Here is an 8,500-nt window from a genome sequence, read left to right as displayed (position 1 = left end):
AGGGGGGGGGTTCCTGTAACCCCCCGGTACTCCGGTAAAATCCCGATTTCACCTGGAACGATTCCGATATCCAAATATAGGCTTCCAATATATCGATCTTTATTTCTCGACCATTTCGAGACTCCTCGTCATGTCCATGATCACATGCGGGACTTCGAACAACCTTCGGTACATCAAAATACATAAACTCAGAATGAAACTGTCATCGTAACGTTAAGCGTGCGGACCCTATGGTTCGAGAACAATGTAGACATGACCGAGACACGTCTCCGGTCAATAACCAATAGCGGAACCTGGATGCTCATATTGGTTCCTACATATTCTACGAAGATCTTTATCGGTCAGACCGCATAACAACATACGTTGTTCCCTTTGTCATCGGTATGTTACTTGCCCGAGATTCGATCGTCGGTATCTCAATACCTAGTTCAATCTCGTTACCGGCAAGTCTCTTTACTCGTTCCGTAATACATCATCTCACAACTAACTCATTAGTTGCAATGCTTGCAAGGCTGATGTGCATTACCGAGAGGGCCCAGAGATACCTCTCCGACAATCGGTGTGACAAATCCTAATCTCGAAATACGCCAACCCAACATGTACCTTTAGAGACACCTGTAGAGCACCTTTATAATCACCCAGTTACGTTGTGACGTTTGGTAGCACACAAACTGTTCCTCCGGTAAACGGGAGTTGCATAATCTCATAGTCATAGGAACATGTATAAGTCATGAAGAAAGCAATAGCAACAAACTAAACGATCAAGTGCTAAGCTAACGGAATGGGTCAAGTCAATCACATCATTCTCCTAATGATGTGATCCCGTTAATCAAATGACAACTCATGTCTATGGTTAGGAAACATAACCATCTTTGATCAACGAGCTAGTCAAGTAGAGGCATACTAGTGACATATTGTTTGTCTATGTATTCACACATGTATTATGTTTCCTGTTAATACAATTCTAGCATGAATAATAAACATTTATCATGATATAAGGAAATAAATAATAACTTTATTATTGCCTCTAGGGCATATTTCCTTCACTTCCCGCTCACAATATTTGCTCCAGGTGGTAGAGGGACCAAGGTCCAAGTGTTATTAAGTATAATGGCATCAAACTCCTCTTGCATGGCTTGGCGCCAATTTGGATCGCGTAAGGCGATAAGATAGTTATGTGGAAGAGGCGAAGAGGCTATGGCCAAGAGGTTTAAGCGATCGATGGGTGGGGGAAGACGACCGGTAGTGGAACGTGTACGGTGGGTATGTGCCAGAGGAGGAGGTGGGGCAGGAGTAGACGGAGAGGTCACAGGCGCGGGCGGACTGGGTGGTCCTGGTGGAGATGATGGGGAACCCAGGTCATGTATGGGAGGTGTTGGGTTAGTGGGCGCATGCATAGTAGGTTGGGGTGAAGTGGGTGCATGCATAGTGGGTGCAGGTGTAGCGGGCACATGCATAGTTGGTTCGGGTGGAGTGGGCGCATGCATAGCGGGTTGATCTACGGGTGGATCAAAGATTTCGGTGCAACATGGTGGAGAGGGTGCTGGAGCTGGTTCGTAGGGAAAGGTAGACTCGTCGAAAACTACATGACAAGAGATAATAATACGACAGGTGGTAAGATCAAAGCAACGATAACCTTTGTGTCGTGAAGGGTAGCCAAGAAAGACACATCTAGTCGATCGTGGAGAGAGTTTGTTAGCAGAGGTGGATGTAGTGTTTGGATAGCATAGGCAACCGAAGACACGAAGGCTGGCGTATGGAGGTGGAGAGCCTAAAAGTAGGGTATACGGCATGAGGAATTTCTTTGAAGAAGTGGGGCGAATATTGATGAGAAAGGTGGCTGTGTGAAGTGCTTCAGCCTAAAAGGATGGTGGGAGAGACGCTTGAATGAGGAGAGTGCGAATGACATTGTTGGTGGTGTGAATTGCTCGTTCGGCCTTGCCGTTTTGTTGAGAGGTAGATGGACATGAAAAACGAAAGAGAATACCATGGGAGGCACAGAAAGAATCAACCTTCGTGTTATCAAATTCCCGACCATTGTCACATTGAACGGACATAATGGGTAGATCAAATTGAGTGCGGGCATAGGCATGAAAAGTGAGAAACGTGGCATAGACATCAGATTTTTTACGAAGAGGAAACGTCCAAAAATAATGAGTGTAATCATCCACTACGACAAGATAATATAAAAAACCAGATGTGCTGGGTACAGGAGAAGTCCAAAGATCACAATGTAGTAATTCAAAAGGTTTGACACTATATGATTTGGATGGATAGAAAGGTAATCTAACGTGTCGTCCAAGTTGACACGCATGACAAAGAGACGGGATAATTTTAGGAGACAAAATATCCTGGTGGTGACGAAGACGCTTCATGGTGTGACTGCCGGGATGACCCAAACGACGATGCCAGAGGTCGGGGGAGACGGTGATGATGTGGGCTTCGGCTGGTGGGGGTGGACAGACGGAGTAGAGGGGTCCTGAGCTATTGCATCGAAGAATCTCGGTCCGAGTAGGAAGTGCCTTCACAGAAAAACCCCACGGATCAAATTCGATGGAAACATAATTGTCAATTGTAAGTTTACGAACAGATAGAAGATTTTTGATGATGTGGGGAACAACAAGGACATGATTTAAGTAGAGAGGGTTAGACAGGGTGGGTAGAGTGTGGGAACCGATGTGAGATATAGGGAGAGATGCACCGTTACCAACAGTGACTGTGTGAGCATTAGAAGGGATGAAAGTAGAGAGTATACCAGGGTCAGATGCCATATGGGAGGATGCACCGGAGTCCATGTACCACTCCTGGTTGCCAGGGAGCTGCATATTGTTGAGCGCGGTGATGAGAGCTGGGTCGACATGCTGACGGAAGCTGTTGTAATTTGCTGCAGGGTTACTCATGTTGTAGCCAGAAGGAGCCGCATGACCGTATGCAGTATAGGCTTGTGGAGAAGGTGATGTAGGGCGAGGACCGAGCACCCCATGAGCAGGAGCAGGAGCACGCTGGGAGCAAGGCGGCCAAGCAGGCGGCGGCGCTTGTGGTTGATGATGCGGTGACGACGTTTGTTGTTGGAGATGAAGACACGTCGGCTACCCGGTCCACGGGTTGTACATCCAGGGAGAGTCACGCCGACCACGCCCACCACGGCCGCGTCCGCGACCACTGTTGCTGCCTCTGCGACCACCAGAAGGTAGAGGTCCAGGGCTGCGGTGACCATGAGAGAAGTTGCGGCCATCGTTAAGTGGTGGAGCACGCTCGCCGCCTGCACCGAGAAGCACACTATTGCCGCTGGCCCATAGAGCGGTGGAGGAGGAATTCTTGGCATCCGTCTTCTTCTGGGCTTCCTCAAGAACGAGCGCAGAGCGAGTCTGGAGAAAGGATGGAAAAGGCACTTGGAACGGCAAGAACGAACGTAGATGGGAGTACTGTTCGTTCAGCCCGCAAAGCAAGGTGAGCACGAGAGTCTCGTCGGTGACCGACTGACCGACATCGATGAGGGCGTCAGAGAGGGACTTGAGCTTGGCACAATATTCAGAGATCGTCATGTCCCCTTGAGCAGTGTTGCGGAATTCGGCGTCAAGAGCTAGAGCACGACTCTTCTTGTTGTCTCGGAACAGATTGGTGATGGTGTCCCAAACTTGCTTGGCGATGGAGCCTGGTGCCATGATGATGCCGAAAAGCTCAAGAGAGATCGAGCCATATATCCATGAGAGGACGGTGAAGTCATCGCGGCCCCAATCCGAGGCGGGGGAGGTATCCGACGGGGTAGTCTCGGAGAGAACATGAGCCGAGAGGCCATAGCGGCCGAGAGCGACGAGGAACAGCTCACACCACTTGGCATAGTTGGAGTCCTAAAGATCAAGCGTGATGGGGACGAACGTCTTAATGGAGGCGGCGTAGGTGGAGGCTGCAGGAGGGACGACGGCCTTCCCCCGTTCTTCGGCTTGGCGCTGAAGTTCTTCCTCGTGTGTCCGGAGGATGGACTCGCGATTTTTGAGTTCCTCCTCAAGCTTCTTGAGTTCGTCGGCGAAGGCCATGGTGGTGGGGAGGATTGAGGAGCGAAGTCGCAGCTACAGCGGTTAGGAACAGAGGGAGACTGCAGCGACTAGGGCAGAAGCGGCTGCTGCGGCGAGGAATAGAGGCAGACGGCGACAGCGACTAGGGCAGAAGGCGGCGGCTGCTATTGTTTAGAGGGAGAGGATCGACTGCCTGATACCATGTAATAATGAAAGTACCGGGCGGCTTAATGCCAGCCACGGTTCAGCCCCTCGTATATATATACATTGAAGGAAATATGCCCTAGAGGCAATAATAAAGTTATTATTTATTTTCTTATATCATGATAAATGTTTATTATTCATGCTAGAATTGTATTAACCGGAAACATAATACATGTGTGAATACATAGACAAACAGAGTGTCACTAGTATGCCTCTACTTGACTAGCTCGTTAATCAAAGATGGTTATGTTTCCTAACCATGGACAAAGAGTTGTTATTTGATTAACGGGATCACATCATTAGGTGAATGATCTGATTGACATGACCCATTCCATTAGCTTAGCACCCGATCGTTTAGTATGTTGCTATTGCTTTCTTCATGACTTATACATGTTCCTATGACTATGAGATTATGCAACTCCCGTTTACCGGAGGAACACTTTTTGTGCTACCAAACGTCACAACGTAACTGGGTGATTATAAAGGTGCTCTACAGGTGTCTCCAAAAGTACATGTTGGGTTGGCGTATTTCGATATTAGGATTTGTCACTCCGATTGTCAGAGAGGTATCTCTGGGCCCTCTCGGTAATGCACATCACATAAGCCTTGCAAGCATTGCAACTAATGAGTTAGTTGTGAGACGATGTATTACGGAACGAGTAAAGAGACTTGCCGGTAACGAGATTGAACTAGGTATTGAGATACCGACGATCGAATCTCGGGCAAGTAACATACCGATGACAAAGGGAACAACGTATGTTGTTATGCGGTATGACCGATAAAGATCTTTGTAGAATATGTAGGAACCAATATGAGCATCCAGGTTCCGCTATTGGTTATTGACCGGAGACGTGTCTCGGTCATGTCTACATTGTTCTTGAACCGTAGGGTCCGCACGCTTAATGTTACGATGATAGTTTCATTATGAGTTTATGTATTTTGATGTACCGAAGGTTGTTCGGAGTCCCAGATGTGATCATGGACATGATGAGGAGTCTCGAAATGGTCGAGACATAAAGATTGATATATTGGAAGCCTATATTTGGATATCGGAATCGTTCCAGGTGAAATCGGGATTTTACCGGAGTACCGGGGGGTTACCGGACCCCCCCCCCCCGGGGGGTTATTGGGCCTACATGGGCCCTAAGGGAGAAGAGGAAAGGAGGCAAGAGGTGGCCGCGCTCCCCCGGGGGTTATTGGGCCTACATGGGCCCTAAGGGAGAAGAGGAAAGGAGGCAAGAGGTGGCAGCTGTTTAGACCTATAGATGGCAGAACAAGCATGGTTGCAAGGAACTCCACTGATGTCCCATTTCTTGCACCCACATGTCTGTAGGTTTGTGTCAACACCATAGGTCTTGTCTCCACTAGTGACTTGGAAAAGTCCTTGGCCAGCTATCAGTGCTTTGTAAGCCCTTGCATACTTCTTGTTCATCTCCAACCTCTCTGCATAGGTTGGTGCAATCTCCCATCTAGCACATTTTCCACCCTCTCTCTTCTGGTGGAACCTCACTAGAAACTTGTCCTTGATCCCATTGATCATTGTGACAATTGGCTTGTTCCTTACATCTAGAATGTACTTATTAAAAACTTCACTTAAGTTATTCACCACCAAATCAGTTTTGCAATTAGTGTCCATTGCATGCCTAGACCAAGCTTTAGGAGGAATTCTTGACATCCACTCCCAAGCAGCAGTGCACTCAGCCTTCATGCTTTCCATAGCCAAATTAAAGTCATGTTCGGTGTAAGCATAGGCAGCTCCATCCATGCATCTCTTCAAATCCTCTCCTCCAAATCCTGCTCTCTGGAAGTTTGCATAGATGTGCCTCAAACAGTACCTATGATGGCAGTTTGGGAATACTGCTGTCACTGCATTGAGTAGACCCTGCATGAAAGTGAATTGAAATGATTTTAAATGATTTTACATGATTTAATATGATTTTAAATGATTTTAAATGATTTAATATGATTTTAAATGATTTAATATGATTTTAAATGATTTAATATGATTTTAAATGATTTTAATTGATTTAATATGATTGTAAATGATTTAATATGTTTTTAAATGATTTCATTCAAAATCATTTAAAATCACTAAACATGATGGTTTCACTTTGATGATCAACTAGTCTTGATTGGTCACCCTAGGCCATCATGGGTCACCCTAGACTATCTAGACCTAAGTGTCGACAAGAAGCGTTACGACTCGACACCTACCAACTAGTCTTGATGGCATCACTTTAATGATGCCTATGTTTCTTGATCCTACATGGGTCATCCTAGGCCATCTAGACCTATGTGTCGACAAGAAGCGTTACGACTCGACACCTACCAACTAGTCTTGATGGCATCACTTTGATGATGCCTATGTTTCTTGATCCTACATGGGTCACCCTAGGCCATCTAGACCTAAGTGTCGACAAGAAGCGTTACGACTCGACACCTACCAACTAGTGTTGATGGCATCACTATGATGATGCCTATATGTTTCTTGATCCTAGATGGGTCACCCTAGTCCATCTAGACCTATGTGTCGACAAGAAGCGTTACGACTCGACACCTACCAACTAGTCTTGATGGCATCACTTTGATGGTGGCATCAACTAAATAAACAAGCTAATGAACTAAATGAACAAGTAAATGAACAATTAAATGAACAAGTAAATGAACTAAATGAACAACTAAATGAACAAGTAAATGAACTAAATGAACAACTAAATAAACAAGCAAATGAACTAACCTTCTGTCTATCAGACATGAATGTGTACTTTCCAAATTTGCCCTCTTCACTTCCTCCTAGAGCATACTTGAGTTGTGTCAAGAACCAGGACCAGTTCACTGTATCTTCAACTCCAACCACTCCAAATGCAATGGGGTACATATTGTTGTTTGCATCCCTTCCAGTAGCTGCTAGTATCTGTGCACCACTTGTCAATTTGATGAAGCAGCCATCTAGACCTATGAATGGCCTACATCCATTCAGAAAGCCCTCACAACATGCATTCAAACTGAAAAATAGACCATGGAACCTTGGTCCAGCAGTAGGATTTTCTCTGGTTTTGCCACTAACAGTAGTGACAATGCACCTAGATCCAGGATTTGTAAGCTTCACGGTCTCCAAATAGTCTCTCAGCCTCTTATATTGCTTCTTGTGATCACCAAGCACAATCTCCTTTGCTTTATTCTTAGCCCTCCATGCCATCATCCTAGGAATCTCAAGCCCAAATTGCCTCTTTGCCTTGTCAACAATAGCAGGTACAGTAGTGTTGGGATTTGATCTGATAGTTTCAAGCATTTTGTTGCCAAGCCACCTTGAACTAATCCTAGTTTTCTCAGACTGGGTGGGACATGTGTGCTCCAACCTCATCTTCTTAATGCAGAAAGTGGGCTCATTTCTTATCTGTGCTGCTACCATGTAGAACTGACATCCATCTCCATCACAGCAAACTATTATCCTATCACTGCAGTTTCTGTGATATTTGTATCTTCTAAGTTGTTTCACATGCAAATTGACAAGGGCTTCTCTGAATTGGTAAACATCTTTGAAACAGAGCTTCAGCTGAAATTGTTGTTCTTGATGCATCCTGTCCTCATCATACCAGACCCTAGGTGGTCTTTTCTTAGCTCTACTCCTTTTGCCAGAGCTGATAACAAAGGACATTGGTTCATTGCCATCATCATCTGCTTCAAAGCCTGTATCTTCCTCTTCTAAAGATGGAAACCAATCAGGATTAATGGTTGGCCCAGCACTTGAGTGGGACCTACTTGTAGGACCTGGCCTCTTTTCCTTCTTCTTAATAGGCTCAGGAACTGGGATCTCTTGGGCCTCCTCATCATCTTCTTCCTGGTCCATGTCATATATATCTTCAGGATCTGTGTCCCCCTCACAGTGTGTACTAGCCATGTATTCAGCTATCTTCCTCTTTATGTCAGCAATAGTTTCATCTAGCTCATGTTCCTCTTTCCTCCTCTTTGCACTCTGTTCTTCCACATACTGCACTGAATCTGAGTCATCTTCTTCTTCTCCCGTAGCTAAGAGATCCACATCAACTACAAATTCTTCATCACTGCTTGAACCTTCATCATCATCTGTGTCCATGCCTACAGGAATTTCTTCCTCACTAACTGCATTGTCCTCCTCATCTGAATCAAACTGAAAATCAGCATAATTGACACTTACTTCAGTGTTAAGCTGTGTCCCAAGATGTAACTGACAGTTAGGAGGAACTGATTTGAGTGGCAAAAAATTTGCACTTTCCTGTGTCCCAAGATGTAACTGACAG

Source organism: Triticum dicoccoides, chromosome 6A, assembly GCF_002162155.2.
Source record: "Triticum dicoccoides isolate Atlit2015 ecotype Zavitan chromosome 6A, WEW_v2.0, whole genome shotgun sequence".
Classification (NCBI taxonomy): Eukaryota; Viridiplantae; Streptophyta; class Magnoliopsida; order Poales; family Poaceae; genus Triticum; species Triticum dicoccoides.
Note: the sequence above shows the minus strand (reverse complement) of the source record.